The 19,038-nt window shown below is 37.6% G+C and overlaps 1 protein-coding gene across 1 annotated transcript in view; it reads left to right on the top strand.

Annotated features, from left to right (window-relative positions):
• Positions 1–5,177: 5,177 nt before the first annotated feature.
• Positions 5,178–19,038, top strand: part of LOC132733624 (RING finger protein nhl-1-like) — a 28,547-nt gene continuing 14,686 nt past the window's right edge. The window contains 1 exon segment of the mRNA XM_060720287.1: positions 5,178–5,298. The gene's annotated coding sequence lies outside the window, so the exon portion shown is untranslated.

Consider the following 19,038-nt stretch of genomic DNA (forward strand, 5'->3'; position numbering starts at 1 on the left):
CCTGGAAGGACCAAATTCTTTGGAATTTGTTTATTTTTCGGATTTCCTTTTCGTTCTGCTGCCACTGGTACAGTAACTGTTATATTTTGATAAACTCCATTTAGCCCTTTTGCCATATAAAGGGGGAGAAGATAGATACTGAGATTTATTTAGTTAAAACACATTTTAACTTGAATATTTCTCGGTATCTTTCGTTGTTATGGAGAACATCAATATAAAGGGAAAGTTCGAGATATTTTCTCAGGAAGCAGAGGTTGTGCAACCACCATTGGTTGCCATTAACTTTGCGTCTGAGGAAAGGCTACAGGCAATACCTAATGTGGGTGCAAGCCTAGCCAAGGCGCTCATTGCGGTGAGGGAGAGCTCTGGTATTATAACCAGGGAGATTTTAGAGGCTGTCTGTCGTCGCAAGTTCTCCCCTGAGATACTTGCTATGATAGACTTTAGACAGAATATGTCTCTGCCAGCTGAGAATACTGACAAGCTAGGCCAATCTAGCTTGGAGGTAGACACAGACGAGGACGAGGAGGAAGATATTCAGCCAAGTGCACATGATTGGTTGGAAATGGTGAAGGTGGTGAAAGCGGCAACCAATGTTCTGGCCGCTCACAAGCAGCAACAACGGTCATCTGTTTGCACCCTTGCAACAGATGACAAGGTTTTTCCACATAAAAATCTGAAGTTGATGACTCCTGCGGATTTTACTGCCAAAAAGTCAAAAATCCACACACCCCCCTACCTTACCACTTCCAGACTATACCACCCCTAAACGTACCATACGTTTTGACCAGGTAGTGGATAGTGATTGCAGTGATGACTCTATGTTTGCCAGGGCACCATCTGCCCATAGGCGTTCTAGGGTTAGTAACTGGATATCTGCCTTTCCCGAACACTTATCATATGATGGTAAGAGTACTTGGGAATCGTTCTTTTTAAAGTTCACTCGCTATGTCCAACAAGGCGAGTGGACTGATGAAGAACAAGTTAGCTGCCTTGTCTGCTGTTTAGATGGTAAAGCGCTCGAGTATTATGCGCTTGTCTGTGAACAAGAAGGTCAGCTTACATACAAGAGGCTGGTTAGCAAGTTGGCTGCCCGATTTGGCCAACATGAGTTACCAGCTGCTGCACAGGTAAGTTTTCAGAATGCAGCACAAGAGACAACCGAGTCCCTAGATGAGTGGGCTGACCGAGTGCTCACTCTAGGTTATAGAGCTTTTAAGAAGCTGCCAGAGGAGTTTGTCACTGTCCAAACAGTGAACAGATTCTGTCAGGGTATGGTTGACAAAGAGGCCGGTCTCCATGTTTGCATGCAGCAACCCGAGTCCGTGCATGCAGCCATACAAATGGTACGCCAGTACCAGCAGGTGTACGCAGCCATGTATGGTGACCGGAAAAAAACGGAAAAGGTTTTTGCTGTTGCCTCCCAGCCATCACGGGAGCAGCAGGCAAAGGATATGTCAACTGATGATTTAAGAGAAGCCTTAAATGACCTGGAGCAAAGACTGACAAAAACCTTTTTGTCAGAATTGTCCCAACCCCGCAGATCAACCGGATGCTACAATTGTGGCGAAATAGGGCATTTCAAAAGAAATTGCCCTAAGCTTAACGACAACCATAAGTCGTTAAACAGGGACGGTGAAAAAGTAGGTCGTTTCCCGTCCCTGTCTGCAGACAAGACCTGCAAAATTAAAAAATCCCGGTTGGCTGCCAATTTCAGCCAAGTAAGCACGGGGGGAGTCGAACCAGACCCTATTGTTGTCTGTCAGGTCAATTCCTCTTCCCAGTTTACCATGGGGGTCCAAGTAGGGGATGTACAAGTAACAGCAGTGGTAGATACTGCTGCCCAGGTGACCATCATTTCTGATAAGGTTTACAATTCCCTGAAGCACAAGCCCCCCAAGATAAGGGATGTCGAGCTGCAAACGGCTGGCAGGGAATTGTCTATGGCAGCCTTTGTAGCCGGTCCGGTTAAGTTGAAGGTTGGTCACCAGTGGTACCAGGTCAACATGTTTGTTGCCCCCATTGAGCAACAAATGCTGTTGGGCTTTGATTTGCTTCGTGATCCTGGCAAATCTGTGCTAGATATGAGCAAAGCAGAGCTGTACTTTGATGGTATGCGCATCTCCCTAGATGTTCATTCATCCGATAGTCCCGTGGTTTCCAAAGTCACGGTGTCTAAGAGACAGGTTATCCCTCCACACTCTGTAGCGAGAGTCCAATGCAGGTTGCACTCTCCCCTGCATAGCTATATCGTGGAACCAGTGAACCAGAAGAAATTTCTGGTTCCCCGAGTGTTACATGAAGGCACTAACACCCCTGTGTTGTGTCTTGTTAATCCATCAGATAGCTACCGCCTTGTCAGGAGGGGAACAGAGATAGGGAGGGCATTTGCCATCAGTGAAGTTGTCAGGAATGAGTGTGATGTTGAAACATCTTTGCCCAGCAAAGTGTTTGAAACATCAGGTGCGGTTGGTCCAATACCACCACACCTGCAGGAGGTCTATGACACCTCTTGTGGCAGCCTTGATGAAGGTCAACGGATTCAATTAGCGCAATTGCTGATTGAGTTCCAAGATGTCTTCATCAATGGTGAACCTGACCTTGGTGACTTCACTGATAAGGAACGTGATATAGATACCAAGGAGGCAAAGCTTGTGAAGCAAGGTATGAGGCGAAAGCCAACATGCTTTGCAGGGGAAGAAGAGGCCCAGCCTCAGGGAATGCCGAAGGCTGGGGGTGTACAAGATGCCACATCCAAATGGGCATCTGCTCCAGTTTTGATAAGGAAACATGACGGCTCTGTGCGTTATTGCATAGACTATAGGATGTTGAATAAGGTTACAGTCAAAGACGTGTATCCTTTGCCTTTAGTCGATGATTGCATGGACACATTTGCTGGCAGTGTTTGGTTTTCAAAAATTGGATGCCAACTCCGCATTCTTCCAGTTGAACATCAGAGAAGGCTTTGGTTTGTGTGGTGCCCCAGCCACATTTGCCAGAGCAATGGACTTAGTCCTGAGAGGTTTGACATGGAAGACAGTCCTGGCATTTCTCGATGATATCATCGTGCTTGGACGCAATTTTGAGGACCATCTCTCAAACTTGCGGGAGGCTCTTTCGAGATTTCGGAGGCATAAGCTAAAGCTTAAGCCGAAGGAATGTATCTTCTTCCAACAAGAAGTAGAGTTTTTAGGCCGTAAAGTCGGCAAAGACAGCATTGCTATGACAGAACATGACATAGCAGTGGTGAAGGATTGGCCTGTTCCAAACAGTGCCAAGCAGGTAGAAAGGTTTATGGGGTTGGTAAACTATCATAGAGTGTTTGTTAAGGACTTCTCTAGGGTAGCAGCCCCATTGTACGCCGTCACAGGCAAAGCCAACTTTGTCTGGGGCGAAGAACAAGCAGAGTCATTCAGGACTTTAAAGTGCTTGTTGACGCAACCTCCGGTGTTAGCGTTGCCAAATCAACATGACGAATTTATCTTGGAGACGGTTGCTTCCAATGATTCGATTGGAGCAGAGCTCTTGCAGGTGCAAGAGGGCCAAGAGAAAGTTGTTGCATTTGGTAGCTGTGCTCTTACCAAGGAGCAACAGGGTTATTGTATGACCAGTAAAGAGCTGCTAGCAGTAGTTCGGTTCACCAAACAGTTCCGACACTACTTGCTAGGAAGGCCATTTGTGGTCAGGACTGACCATTCAAGTCTAAGGTGGTTGATGAATTTCAGGGAGCCACAAGGGCAGCTGGGGAGATGGCTGGAAGAGCTGTCCCAGTTTAACATGGTGTTGAGACATCGTGTGAGTCGCGAGCATTCCAATGCTGACGCAATGTCAAAAATACCACTGCAAAGTGGGACATGCCGAGGTGGAATTGCTGGTGCGCGGCTGGATCAGTTGCCTTGTGGTGGCTGTGAAGATTGTAAAAAGGCCCATACCAATTGGGTCAAGTTCTTCACAGATGTAGATGAGGTGGTACCGTTGGTAACCAAACCAGTGGAGTCTTCTGATTCCGGTTTAGGTGGCCAGCAGGATACCAGGGTTTCTGTCATCTACGGGATTGATTTTCATGAAAACCAACCAGATGCTGATGGCCAGCCGGTCCTTGCCAATGAGGTCGGTGAGCATGGTCAACAGTCCCTCTCTGAAGGCCAAATCTTCAGTGGAGGGGAAGAGAAGGTAAGTATAGGTTGCGTTAGAGACCGAGCATCTGATATCAGGGCCATTCCTGATAATGTAGATGTTCCGTTGCTGGCACAGATTTTAGAGGATATTCCCTGTGGCCAGCAAGGATCTCGGTGCCCAGTGCCGGGATGTTTTGAGGATCTTACCCAGAGACATGCTATGGAGGCCCACCTCCCTGGCATATTCCAAATGTGTTTGACAGGTGAAAGCATTACGAACAGAAGGATTGGTGCTTTGAAGCTGGTGATCAGGTGGTTATTGGGGTCTAATAGCACTTTGTTTGACCTGGTAGCTTACCTGGAGTGTGCTGGTGTTCCGGTTTCTCAGGAAACTTGCACCAGTAATCACAGGAAAGCAGCGAAGGAGTTCTGTGAGGTTCTTAGGGTACCCTTGCCCAAAGATCTCACCCCAAAGGTAAAAGGTAATGCTGTGACAGTTTTGTTGCAGTGGCGCTGTCTACTGTCATTGATATCCATGCTGGAAAGACACCAGGAAGACAATCTGAAAGCCATGTTCAGCTTGTCAGCTGAGGAGTCCCAACTCCTTAGCTTTCCTAAAGTGTCTGACAGCCATTGAGTGTCTGGGTTTGAGGCTTGGCTGAAATTGGTACGGTTCAGTCAAGTAGGCCATGTTGTCCAGCCCTCTGGCATCATGGTCAAGTACCAGTACCGGTATGAACCGGGAAGCTCTAGTCTGCCCTTGGACTAGAGAGGCGTCAGTGCTTGGTTAACTTCCTGGAGCCACAGACCCCTCCTAAAGAATAGGACGGGGAGGAGTGTAGTACCGTATGGTACTGGTTACGGGAGTTGACGAAAGTTAACGGAAGGTTCCGGACCAACCGGAACTAGTGTGTTAGGCTGACAGTTAGGCGCCATATTTGTGTGTAATATATAACAAGAAGAATTAGGCAATTCCTAGCTTGGCTACGATCCAGACGTGGAAGGTAAGTCGATTGCTTGTATTGTCAATCCCTTTATAATCAATCGCGACAGTTCTATACACTGATCTATCACAAGTGAGCTGTCAATTTTCATTTAGATAAAAGATGAGCTTTAATTATAATCCTCTACTGGAATTAAACCGGATATTGCCCGATACAAAAGTGAAGCACACTGTCATGTGAGTAGTTGAGGTACAAAATTAGTATTTTTCACATAAATGCTTCGTTTTTACCTCCGTTGATCATTGGTATCCGATCACGCAGACGCATTTAGGATTGATAAATTCTTAATCGCATTTAGATTTAGTGTTATTAATTCCACAGTTTGTTACCTTGGTTCATGACAAATTTTGAATTAACTAAAAAAATTATTTAAATGTTAAATTATGCCACAGGAAAATCTTGTCAAAAGTGTTAAATTGTTGTACCAGTTTCAGTCACAGGTTTCAGGTCATTTTGGCCTCAACTGGTCTATAGGACATTTTTGCCCTGGCCAAAATACGGGTGGGGGGAAATCCCGGGATCGCCTATAGAAAAGCCGGGACTAGGGATCGTATTAAACATATAGTAATCCCGAAATTGACCACCTAAATGTACTCTCGGTGTATTATTATTATTATCATCATCATTTGAATGTTTTTGTAGAGATTTCTGAACAAGTTTGATTTGTAGTAGTTATAAAAATCTTTAAAAATAATGTATTTTTTCATGATTTTTGGGATCGTATTAAAAAATTAGGGATCTCAGAAATTCAGATAAGCCGGGATCGTATTAAAACATATAGGGATCCAGGGAATTGACAATTCAAGAATATAGTTTTCAGAAAAGCCGGGATCGTATTAAAACATACTGGTTGGGGAGATAACTTCTGCTGGTTGATAAACTCGGCTTTTTATAATTTAATCGACTTATCGGCTTTTTTAATGTAATCAAGCTCACCATCTTGTACAAACGCTGGAATTCGACAATATCTGGAAATTTTGTCGAGTTTGGTAAGATATTTAAAAAATAGCACAAACTTTAACCCGTTTGTTTAAAAAAAATGCCTATAAGTAGTACGGGAAATCAGATTGCTGTATGCATGCGCAGTAGATGCTCATTTTGAGGCCCGTACAGAGATACTTTTATATATTGACCGACAACTGGTAAAGCAGACGATGTTCACGGATACATTTTGTAGATGAATTTAGACTCAATTTTGTCTTGCAAACTCAGAAAAACTCCGATTGCACAAATTATAGATCACAAATGTAATCTTTTAGTGCAATGGATTGAAAAACTGATGTTAAAATTAATGCTCTAAATGTTATTGTGTAGGTTGAATACCACTAAATTAATTTCTTCTTCGCTCTGTTAAATTATGAAGTTACCCAAGCCAAAATACATTTGAATCACTAATTCTAAAACTACATATTTCGTATGTTAATAAATGAAAATGCATGTCTTTTTCCAAAAAAAGTATCTGAGTTTTTTGTTGTTTTTTTTTTACATAACATTGTATAAAAGTAACAGTCCTTATTGAAAATTTCTGATAAAAAATATTTTTTTTATTTGACATATATGAATAACAAAGGAATAATAAAATGTCTAAACATGTTATTCTACTTTTTAGCTCACCTGTCACAAAGTGACAGGGTGAGCTTTTGTGATCGCTTTTAGTCCGGCGTCCGTCCGGCGTCCAGCCGTCCGTCCGTAAACTTTTACTTTAAATGACATCTCCTCATAAACCACTAAGCCAATTTCATCCAAACTTCACAGGAATGTTCCTTTGGTGGTCACCTTTAAAAATTGTTCAAAGAATTTAATTCCATGCAGAACTCTGGTTGCCATGGCAACCGAAAGAAAAAACTTTAAATATCTTCTTTTAAAAAACCATAAGAGCTAGAGCTTAGATATTTGGCATGAAACATCTTCTAGTGAGTGTCTACCAAGTTTGTTCAAATAAAAGCCCTGGGGTCAAAATTGGTCCCGCCCCGGGGGGTCATTGATTTTCCCTATATACATATAGTAAAAACTTAAAAAATCTTCTTTTAAAGAACCAAAAGAGCTACAGCTAAGATATTTAGCATGAAACATTTTCTAAAGGGTGTCTACCAAGTTTGTTCAAATAAAAGCCCTGGGGTCAAAATTGGCCCCGCCCCGGGGGGTCATTGATTTTCCCTATATGCATATAGAAAAAACTTAAAAAATCTTCTTTTAAAGAACTCAAAGAGCTATGGCTAAGATATATAGCATCAAACATGTTCTAATAGGTGTCTACCAAGTTTGTTCAAATAAAAGCCCTGGGGTCAAAATTGGCCCCGCCCCAGGGGGGTCATTGATTTTCCCTATATGCAAATAGTAAAAACTTAAAAAATCTTCTTTTAAAGAACCAAAAGAGTTAAAGCTAAGATATTTAGCATGAAACATGTTCTAATAAGTGTCTACCAAGTTTGTTCAAATAAAAGCCCTGGGGTCAAAATTGGCCCCGCCCCGGGGGGGTCATTGATTTTCCCTATATGCATATACTAAAAACTTAAAAAATCTTCTTTTAAAGAACCAAAAGAGCTAGAGCTTAGATTTTTAGCATGAAACATGTTCTAATAGGTGTCTACCAAGTTTGTTCAAATAAAAGCCCTGGGGTCAAAATTGGCCCCGCCCCAGGGGGGTCATTGATTTTCCCTATATGCATATAGTAAAAACTTAAGAAATCTTCTTTTAAAGAACCAAAAGAGCTAGAGCTAAGATATTTAGCATGAAACATGTTCTAATGGGTGTCTACCAAGTTTGTTCAAATAAAAGCCCTGGGGTCAAAATTGGCCCCACCCCAGGGGGTCATTGATTTTCCCTATATGCATATAGTAAAAACTTAAAAAATCTTCTTTTAAAGAACCAAAAGAGTTAAAGCTAAGATATGTAGCATGAAACATGTTCTAATAAGTGTCTACCAAGTTTGTTCAAATAAAAGCCCTGGGGTCAAAATTGGCACCGCCCCGGGGGATCATTGATTTTCCATATATGCATATAGTAAAAACTTAAAAAGTCTTCTTTTAAAGAACTCAAAGAGCTATGGCTAAGATATTTAGCATCAAACATGTTCTAATAGGTGTCTACCAAGTTTGTTCTAATAAAAGCCCTGGGGTCAAAATTGGCACCGCCCCGGGGGTCATTGATTTTCCTTAGATGTGTATAGCAAAAACTTAAAAATCTTCTTTGAAAAAACCCAAATAGCTAGAGTTTAGATATTAAGCATGAAACATCTTTTAGTAAGTGTCTACAAAGTTTGTTCAAATAAAAGCCCTGGGGTCAAAACTGGCCCGGCCCCAGGGGTGTCATTGTTTTTAACTATATGTGTATAGTAAAAACTTTAAAAAAATCTTCTTTCAATAAAGCCCAATGAGCTAGAGCTTAGATGTTTAGCATGAAACATCTTCTTATGGGTGTCTACCGAGTTTGTGCAAATAAAAGCCCTTGGGTTAAATTGGCCCTGCAAGGTTGGGGGGGGGGGGGGGGTTGGGGGGCCTATATACAGGTGAGCGACCTCAGGGCCATCATGGCCCTCTTGTTAATTTACTCATTAAAAATGATTTAAGAAGAAAAACAAAGAGCCGAAATTATCTACTCGCGCGTGTTAAAAATGTGTTTTTTACGTACCTCTTTCAGGGCCTCTCAAAATTACCCGTCTTGTTTCTAAATATAACTTTTATGGTGATACCAGAATATCAAAGAGCTGAAGTTTATTATTGTGCAAGATTCATCAGGTCATTTTGGCCTCAACTGGTCTATAGGACATTTTTGCCCTGGCCCAATACGGGGTGGGGGGAAATCCCGGGATCGCCTATAGAAAAGCCGGGACCCGGGATCGTATTAAACATATAGTAATCCCGGGAATTGACCACCTACTCTCGGTGTATTATTATAATTATTGTTATCATCATCATTTGAATTTTTTGTAGAGATTTCTGAATAAGTTTGATTTGTATAGAAGTTATAAAAATCTTTAAAAATAATGTTTTTTTCACGATTTTCGGGATCGTATTAAAAATATAGGGATCCCGGAAATTCAGATAAGCCGGGATCGTATTAAAACATATAGGGATCCCAGGAATTGACAATTCAAGAATATAGTTTTCAGAAAAGCCGGGATCGTATTAAAACATACTGGTTGGGGAGATAACTTCTGCTGGTTGATAAACTTGGCTTTTTATAATTTAATCGACTTATCGGCTTTTTTAATGTAATCAAGCTCACCATCTTGTACGAACGCTGGAATTCGACAATATCTGGAAATTTTGTCGAGTTTGGTAAGATATTTAAAAAATAGCACAAACTTTAACCCGTTTGTTTAAAAAAAATGCCTATAAATAGTACGGGAAATCAGATTGCTGTATGCATGCGCAGTAGATGCTCATTTTGAGGCCCGTACAGAGATACTTTTATATATTGACCGACAACTGGTAAAGCAGACGATGTTCACGGATACATTTTGTAGATGAATTTAGACTCAATTTTGTCTTGCAAACTCAGAAAAACTCCGATTGCACAAATAATCACAAATGTAATCTTTTAGTGCAATGGATTGAAAAACTGATGTTAAAATTAATGCTCTAAATGTTATTGTGTAGGTTGAATACCACTAAATTAATTTCTTCTTCGCTCTGTTAAATTATGAAGTTACCCAAGCCAAAATACATTTGAATCACTAATTCTAAAACTACATATTTCGTATGTTAATAAATGAAAATGCATGTCTTTTTCCAAAAAAAGTATCTGAGTTTTTTGTTGTTTTTTTTTTTACATAACATTGTATAAAAGTAACAGTCCTTATTGAAAATTTCTGATAAAAAATATTTTTTTATTTGACATATATGAATAACAAAGGAATAATAAAATGTCTAAACATGTTATTCTACTTTTTAATTTACTCATTAAAAATGATTTAAGAAGAAAAACAAAGAGCCGAAATTATCTACTCGCGCGTGTTAAAAATGTGCTTTTTACGTACCTCTTTCAGGGCCTCTCAAAATTACCCGTCTTGTTTCTAAATATAACTTTTATGGTGATACCAGAATATCAAAGAGCTGAAGTTTATTATTGTGCAAGATTCATCAGAATACGTAAACAAATAAATGAAATATGCCCCAAAAACACCGATTTTCGGCCGAGTTTATCTCCCAAACCAGTATAGGATCCCGGGATTTGAACAATTCAAGAATAAAGTCTTTAATTTTTCCAATTAATTAGGCATATAATTATAAGTATTGTGATTTCTGCATTTTAAGTTTGTTAATAAATAGCTCTAAATATGATTTAGATCCTAAGTTAAATTAGTTTAACGTTCATTAGTACATACAATACAACGTTTAATCGCATTTCATTACGACAATAATCAACACAAATATAGTTTAATATTAGTTTTCCCTCTATATATTATACGATCCCGGGCGTCCCGGATCCCGGGATTTTCCCCCCACCCCAATACGGCATTTTCCAGTTACTTTTGGGAAGGGTCCTGGCTTCAGTTACTAAAAAGGCAGCAGGTGTCATAGTAATAGTCTCTGTCAGTCTATCCAACATATTTGTCTGAGGATAACTCAAAAACTATTTTAGATATCAACTAATGAAACTTTATAGGTAAATAAATCTGAAATCTGATATAGAAGGAGTGCAGTACACAAGAATGATAACTCTAGACATAATTGTTTTTGAGTAATTGCCCTCTGTTATTTTTGTCTGCAGCTTATTTCGAAAAAAACTTGAGGTAACAGTCAGGAGGTCAGTGCAGTGTGCAAGAGTCGTAACTTTTTCATAATTTTGTGAGGTTTTGTGACCATGCTGTATCTCATGTCTGTTGTAAATTTTTGTTGACTTTCAAGCAACATTTCCTGCTAAAACATTTGTTCATAGCATGAAGCTTTTTCCAAATTGTTAATAAAAATTCCATTCCATGCAGAACTCTGGTTGCTATGGCAACTGAAAGAAAAAACTTTAAAAGTTTCCTCTATAAAACCTCAAGGGCTTGAGCTCAGATATGAAACATTGTCAGTAGAAGGTCTCTATCTATAAGGACTAGAATGTAACATCTTTTCTTTGTGTAAATTTTTGCAAGTACATGAAAAGTCATACAGAAATTTTCTCTAAATAGATATTTACCAGTATACTTATGTATACATCTGGTTTTGTGCAACTGCTTTACATTGCAATCATCCAATATACCTGCATGCTATCAAAAAAAAAAATGCCTGTTCATTTGAAATTTTAACAGAAAATCGTTGATGACCAGCATAACAATATTATTGACAGTTCTGTGCATTTCTCAACATCAGTTAGCAAAAGCAGTAAATGTTTACTTAATCAGAAATTTACACTGGTATTATGATCACTTAATTCATAACTAAAATTGTTAAATTGCATCAAAATTGTCATTTATTCAACATGTCACTGAACTGTTGAAGTCTAAAGTCTGCTGTTTTGTTAAGAAGATAGATTGCTTAGCTCACCTGTAAAAGTGGCACTAATTGGTACGGATAGCAAATACCACATAAATTGTATGGGCGGATACCTTCTTACTGAATAGCTTGGGAAATATAGATTTCAGCGAAGTTGGTTTGTTTTGTTGTTTTTTTATGAAAGAAGAAAAATTGGAATATTCTCGCCTAAATTGCCTTTGTCGATGTCGTTTTTGTTAAAATTTCATTTTTTTAGAAAGTTAATATCATTTTAAGTTATTTTAGCTATAAATTTGCATTATCCATACTTGTGATATTGGAAAATGGTGTTGACATTGACTTTAAATTATATGCTGAGATTGAGAATACTTATTTGTTTTACTGTTAAGAATAATGCTTAAGTTAACATTTAAGATGTATACTTTATATAAATCACTTCTCCTAAAATTTGTAGGTCACAGTCTTTTGAAACACTATTTCACAGACTTTATCAAGCACTTCAAAAAAATTGGAATTTAGTACTGATGGTTTTTCTATCACTTGAAACATAAATCAGTAACAACTTAAAATTTATAGACAACTTTAAAGCAGCATGCCTCCAGATTCATGAAAACATTGAAAATGTATTTGAATTTGTAATAATGTGAAAGCAATTTACACATTATCAAAAGCACTTACATTCCTGTAAATTCCCAAAAAGTGGTCAAAATATGCATAAAAAGCCTTTTCTGCTTTAGTAATGCTGTGGAAATATAGCTGCAAAAAAACAGAAAAATCAGTCATTAATCGCACATAATATGTAAAATATTACTTGAATCTTGAAACTTTTTACCTTTCCCAGTTTTTCCAATTTTCAAAACAACCTGTGGTTTTCTGAGGGGGGAAATATAGTGCCATAAATCAGAAAAAAAGGAAAATCTGAAATCAAATTCCAAAAACAAAGAATGGAATGTATCCACACATCTCATAAAAGTTTCAAATTCAATTCAATTTGACATTCATTTTACATAGCAGAGGCTATTTATAGGGACAGTTTTTGTCTTCTAGCTAATGCAAGTTAAATACTGTAAGTCATGGTTTTGGAGGCAATTTAGGGGAAAATATTAGCTTTTTTAGGGGAAAATATACTTATTTTGGGCTAGGGGAAACAGCCTTTATTCGGCTGTAAAATACAGGAAAAAAATCACTGTTTCCTTACATCTTAGTTCATTTTTTCAAGTTTGATTTTATTGAAATATTTTCATCTTCTGGAGGCATGTAGCTTTAAGAATTTTATTTATAAATAATCATTATTATATTAGTAAGATAACAAATATTTTCCCCTAACACTGTGACATAGTGAACACATATGTTACATTGAATACGCAGTGTAGAATGATGTAAACATAGGTTGCAGAGCTGTAATTAGGGTACATTCATCAAATTGTTACAGTTGCAGGCATAATAATTAACATATCCCACTGCAAAATTGTTCATTACACTAAAACCTTCCTCTTTGAAAGTAACATATATACGTCTTTTTGAGATAAAACTACTTAATAAATGTGTACATTACACTAATTTACATTTTGTCTGAAGAAATATTTGCACATGGTTTTTAGATTATTATAATTGTATAATTTTATTTATCAATTAAAAACTTAATACAAAACATACATGTGCCAATTAATCGGAACTCCTTGGCTATTATTGACTACATTCTGCAGTTGATAAACATCTAACACACTTAAAAAATACAAAGCACATGTTTGACATTTTTAAAGAATTAAAAAATAATATAAAATATTGATTTCTATTATTTAACTAACTTCCTAGAGTTAATGAGTTCTACAATGTCACCTTAGATTTAAACAACAACAGAGGGTGTTATCTTTGTATAATTAGAAACATATGTACTTGTTATAACATTAAGTCAATTTCAGTAAAGTTATGATTAAAGAATATAATTGACAATTATCGGAATCAATTACAGAATGCCGTTGTCAACAAATTATAAACAGCTATTCAGTTTTTACTTTCAGTTTCTTAAAACATAATAGTATATTTAATATCATACTTTTTACCTGTATGTTCTAAATTTATAAACTATAAATTTACCTATTCAAGTGGACTTGTACACAATATATTGAACATAAATAAACTATTTCAACAAATCCTAACATTTAAATACTATTTGTTTAAGTAATACATGTTTAGTTTTTAGAGTAGGTTAGACTTAAATATGGTATTCAATATTATTGCAATCAAAGTTCTTATCAAAAGTTTGACGGAAAGGGCCAAGAAGATGCAATTAAACCTGTGCAGCAATTTTGACTCATTGCAACAAAATTAGTTTTGGCATTATACATGTGCATGTTTATACATGTACATGTAAATGTGATACTGGCATTGTTAGGTCTATATACATGTATCTTACTAGAAAGCCAAAAATTAACATGATGACATATTTTTATGCTCCCCGAAAAAATTTCGGGGGAGCATATAGTCGCCGCCTTGTCCGTCCGTCCATCCGTCCGTCCGTCTTTCCGTCCGTCCGTCCCCTTTTCTTGTCCGGGACATAACTTTGAAACAACAAGAGGTATCAACATGAAACTTTGTAGGTAGATAGATCTCATTGAGTAGGTGTGCAGTGCACAAGAACCGTAACTCTGCCTTGCCTAATTTTTAGCTCACCTGTCACAAAGTGACAGGGTGAGCTTTTGTGATCGCTTTTTGTCCGGCGTCCGTCCGTCCGTCCGTCGTCCGTCCGTCGTCCGTCCGTAAACTTTCACTTTAAATGACATCTCCTCATAAACCACTAAGCCAATTTCATCCAAACTTCACAGGAATGTTCCTTTGGTGGTCACCTTTAAAAATTGTTCAAAGAATTTAATTCCATGCAGAACTCTGGTTGCCATGGCAACCGAAAGAAAAAACTTTAAATATCTCCTTCTAAAAAACCATAAGAGCTAGAGCTTAGATATTTTGCATGAAACATCTTCTAGTGAGTGTCTACCAAGTTTGTTCAAATAAAAGCCCTGGGGTCAAAATTGGCCCCGCCCCGGGGGGTCATTGATTTTCCCTATATGCATATAGTAAAAACTTTAAAAATCTTCTTTTAAAAAACCCAAAGAGCTAGAGCTAAGATATTTAGCATGAAATATGTTCTAATAGGTGTCTACCAAGTTTGTTCAAATAAAAGCCCTGGGGTCAAAATTGGCCCCGCCCCCGGGGGGTCATTGATTTTCCCTATATGCATATAGTAAAAACTTAAAAAATCTTCTTTTAAAGAACTCAAAGAGCTATGGCTATGATATTGAGCATCAAACATGTTCTAAAAGGTGTCTACCAAGTTTGTTCAAATAAAAGCCCTGGGGTCAAAATTGGCCCCGCCCCAGGGGGTCATTGATTTTCCCCATATGCATAATTTATAGTAAAAACTTAAAAAATCTTCTTTTAAAGAATTAAAAGAGTTAGAGCTAAGATATTTAGCATGAAACATGTTCTAATAAGTGTCTACCAAGTTTGTTCAAATAAAAGCCCTGGGGTCAAAATTGGCCCCGCCCAAGGGGGTCATTGATTTTCCCTATATGCATATAGTAAAAACTTAAAAAATCTTCTTTTAAAGAACTCAAAGAGCTATGGCTAAGATATTTAGCATCAAACATGTTCTAATAGGTGTCTACCAAGTTTGTTCAAATAAAAGCCCTGGGGTCAAAATTGGCACCGCCCCGGGGGTCATTGATTTTCCTTATATGTGTATAGCAAAAACTTAAAATCTTCTTTGAAAAAACCCAAATAGCTAGAGTTAAGATATTAACCATGAAACATCTTTTAGTGAGTGTCTACAAAGTTTGTTCAAATAAAAGACCTGGGGTCAAAATTGGCCCCGCCCCGGGGGTCATTGATTTTCTTTATATGTGTATAGCAAAAACTTAAAGTCTCTTCTTTGAAAAAACCCAAATAGCTAGAGTTTAGATATTAAGCATGAAACATCTTCTAGTAAGTGTCTACAAAGTTTGTTCAAATAAAAGCCCTGGCCCGGCCCAGGGGTGTCATTGTTTTTAACTATATGTGTATAGTAAAAACTTTAAAAAAATCTTCTTTTAAAAAGCCCAATGAGCTAGAGCTTAGTTGTTTAGCATGAAAACATCTTCTTATGGGTGTCTACCAAGTTTGTGCAAATAAAAGCCCTTGGGTTAAATTGGCCTTGCAACGTTGGGGGGGGGGTTGGGGGGGGGGCCTATATACAGGTGAGCGACCTCAGGGCCATCATGGCCCTCTTGTTGAATTATTCCCCTTTGTTTATTTTTACACTTTGAACTTTGTCCTGGACATAACTCTAAAAGTATAAGAGGTATCAACATGAAACTTTGTAGGTAGATAGATCTCATTGAGTAGGTGTGCAGTGCACAAGAACCGTAACTCTGCCTTGCCTAATTTTTGAATTACCCCCTTTGTTTATTTTACACTTTGAAATTTGTCCAGGACATAACTCTAAAAGTATAAGAGGTATCCACATGAAACTTTGTAGGTAGAAAGAGCTCATTGAGTAGGTGTGCAGTGCACAAGAACCGTAACTCTGCCTTGCCTAATTTTTGAATTATCCCCTTTGTTTATTTTACACTTGGAACTTTGTCCGGGACATAACTCTAAAAGTATAAGAGGTATCAACATGAAACTTTGTAGGTAGATAGGTCTCATTGAGTAGGTGTGCAGTGCACAAGAACCATAACTCTGCCTTGCCTAATTTTTGAATTTTCTCCCTTTGTTTATTTTACACTTTGAAATTTGTCTGGGACATAACTCTAAAAGTATAAGAGGTATCAACATGAAACTTTGTAGTAAGATAGATCTCATTGAGTAGGTGTGCAGTGCACAAGTACCGTAACTCTGCCCTGCCTAATTTTTGAATTACCCCCCTTTGTTTATTTTACACTTTGAAATTTGTCCGGGACATAACTCTAAAAGTATAAGAGGTATCAACATGAAACTTTGTAGATAGATAGATCTCATTGAGTAGGTGTGCAGTGCACAAGAACCGTAACTATGCCTTGCCTAATTTTTGAATTATCCCCCTTTGTTTATTTTACACTTTGAACTTTGTCCGGGACATAACTCTAAAAGTATAAGAGGTATCAACATGAAACTTTGTAGGTAGATAGATCTCATTGAGTAGGTGTGCAGTGCACAAGAACCGTAACTCTGCCTTGCCTACTTTTGGAGTTATTGCTCTTTGTTCATTTTGACACTTTGACTTTGTCTGGGACATTACTCTAAAATTATAAGAGATATCAACATGAAACTTTGTAGATAGATAGGTCTCATTGGGTGGAAGTGCAGTGCTTAAGAATCATTACTTTGCCTTGCCTTATTTTGAAGTAATTGCCCTTTGTTTATTTTTACTTTTTGACTTTTGTCCTGGACAATACTTTAAAACTGTTAGAGATATCAACATGAAACTTTGTAGGTAGCTAGATATAATTGGATAGAATTGCAATGCTTAAAGAACCTGAACAAAGCCTGGTCTAATTTTGGAGTTATTGCCGTTTGTTCATTTTTACACTTTGACTTTTACCCGGGACATAACTCTGATATCATCAGGAAACTTTATAGATAGATAGATCTCATTGAATAGAAGTGCAGTGCAAAAAAAACATAACTCCGCTTTGCCTAATTTTGGAGTTTTTGCCCTTTGTTCATTTTTTTTATACTTTCCTGTGTCCAGAACCTTCTCGGGGAGCATCACCCGGTTCAACCGGTTCTTGTTTACTAGTAGAAGGAAATTAATGCTTTATCTTATTTTATTATTTTTATTATTTAAATGTTATTAAATGACCATAAACAAGGATTTATAAAATCTTACTTCCTTGGACCAAAAATGGTCATTCTGTTTGGATTATCATTGTTAAGGCACATTATGTCTCAGAAATCAATATTTTTATGCTCTCAGAAGGGAGATCATGTAGTCGCTGCCTTGTGCGTCTGTCTGTCTGTTGTATTGTCTGGAGCATAACTTGAAAACCCTTGGAGATAATTTGTTTAAACTTCACACGGTGGTAGAGGGCATTGAGGAAGAGTGCAGTGTCAAAGAAACATAACTCTGTTTTGCGCCGTTTTGGAATTATCTCCCCTTTTAGAAAAATCTTGTCCCGGACATAACTCTAAATCTATTAGAGATATCAATATGAAACTTTGTAGGTAGAAAGATCTTAGTAGGTAGATGTGCAGTGTACAAGAACTATAACTCGGCCTTGCCTTATTTATTTTTTTTGGAGTTATTGTTCATTTTTACTCTTTTGAACTTTGTTGGGAACATAACTCTAAAATTACAATTGAAGAGATATCAACAGGAAACTTTGTAGGTAGATAGTTCTCATTGGGTAGAAGTGCAGTGCAAAAGAGCCATATCTCTTTTTTCCCCCGTTTTTTAATTATCTCCCCTTTTATAAAAATCTTGTCTAGAACATAACTCTAAAACTATAAGAGATATCAACATAAAACTTTGTAGGTAGATAGATCTCAATGGGTAGATGTACAGTGCACAAGAACGGTAACTCTGCCTTATTAAATTTTAAAGAAATTGCCCTTTGATCATTTTTAGACTTTTAACTTTGTCCGGGACATAACTCAGAAACCATAAGAGGTATCAACAAGAAACTTTGTAGGTAGATAGATCTCATAACATAGAAGTGCAATGCAAAAGAACTGTAACTCGGCCTTGCCTATTTTTGGAGTTATTGCCCTTGTTCAATTAAAACTGAACTAATACTGGTCATGACTATAACTAAAGAGCTCTCTCTGTTTTGGAAGGACAGTACCTAGTGAAGGGGCAATTTTCACATTCACGTTTTTTTGTAAGGGGAATTTCTGGCAATTTTTGTTGTGCATACATAATAATAGTGACAGTACTGGTGATGATGATAAATATACATACACAGGGCCTTTTTCCCCTTCTTTGCTGTAGCCTGTATCAGGCTACTTCCCCAAGCCAAATTACTACCTTTTTTCCCCAAAAAACAGTTTAAATTTCCCCTTCTGGCAAATATTTCCCCTTTAACTGAAGAATAAAACTTGTAAAGAAACTTTCTTGTTTTAAAATAGATAATTGTTTTGTCCAATGAAAGCTAATAATTCAATAACCCAATAGAGGGATACCTTGATTTAATACAATTGATGTTAACTCAGAGCCTCAGTCTGAGTTTGCAACTTTCTAAAAACAGCATGGGAAATCCCTGCTGCCTTATTTTTTAGTGCACATGTGATTTGTTACGACAATATGGCGACCGATACGATGTCACTAATGTAAACAATGTCACAGAACAAGAAGAAAATACGATTGAGTGACATTTGTAATTGTTTATTAAAAATTGGATGAATTGATGACCTTGTGTCCGAGTAGCACAACATGCCCAACTGTCGGAAATAGCGAGCCTAGCACATCAGTGCCAGTAATGCAGTGTAAACTGATAATAATGTACCCTCTGAATCAAACCAAGAACCCTCACATGA

This window comes from Ruditapes philippinarum, unplaced genomic scaffold (genome assembly GCF_026571515.1).
Source record: "Ruditapes philippinarum isolate M1 unplaced genomic scaffold, ASM2657151v2 ctg5284_1_1_1_1, whole genome shotgun sequence".
Classification (NCBI taxonomy): domain Eukaryota; kingdom Metazoa; phylum Mollusca; class Bivalvia; order Venerida; family Veneridae; genus Ruditapes; species Ruditapes philippinarum.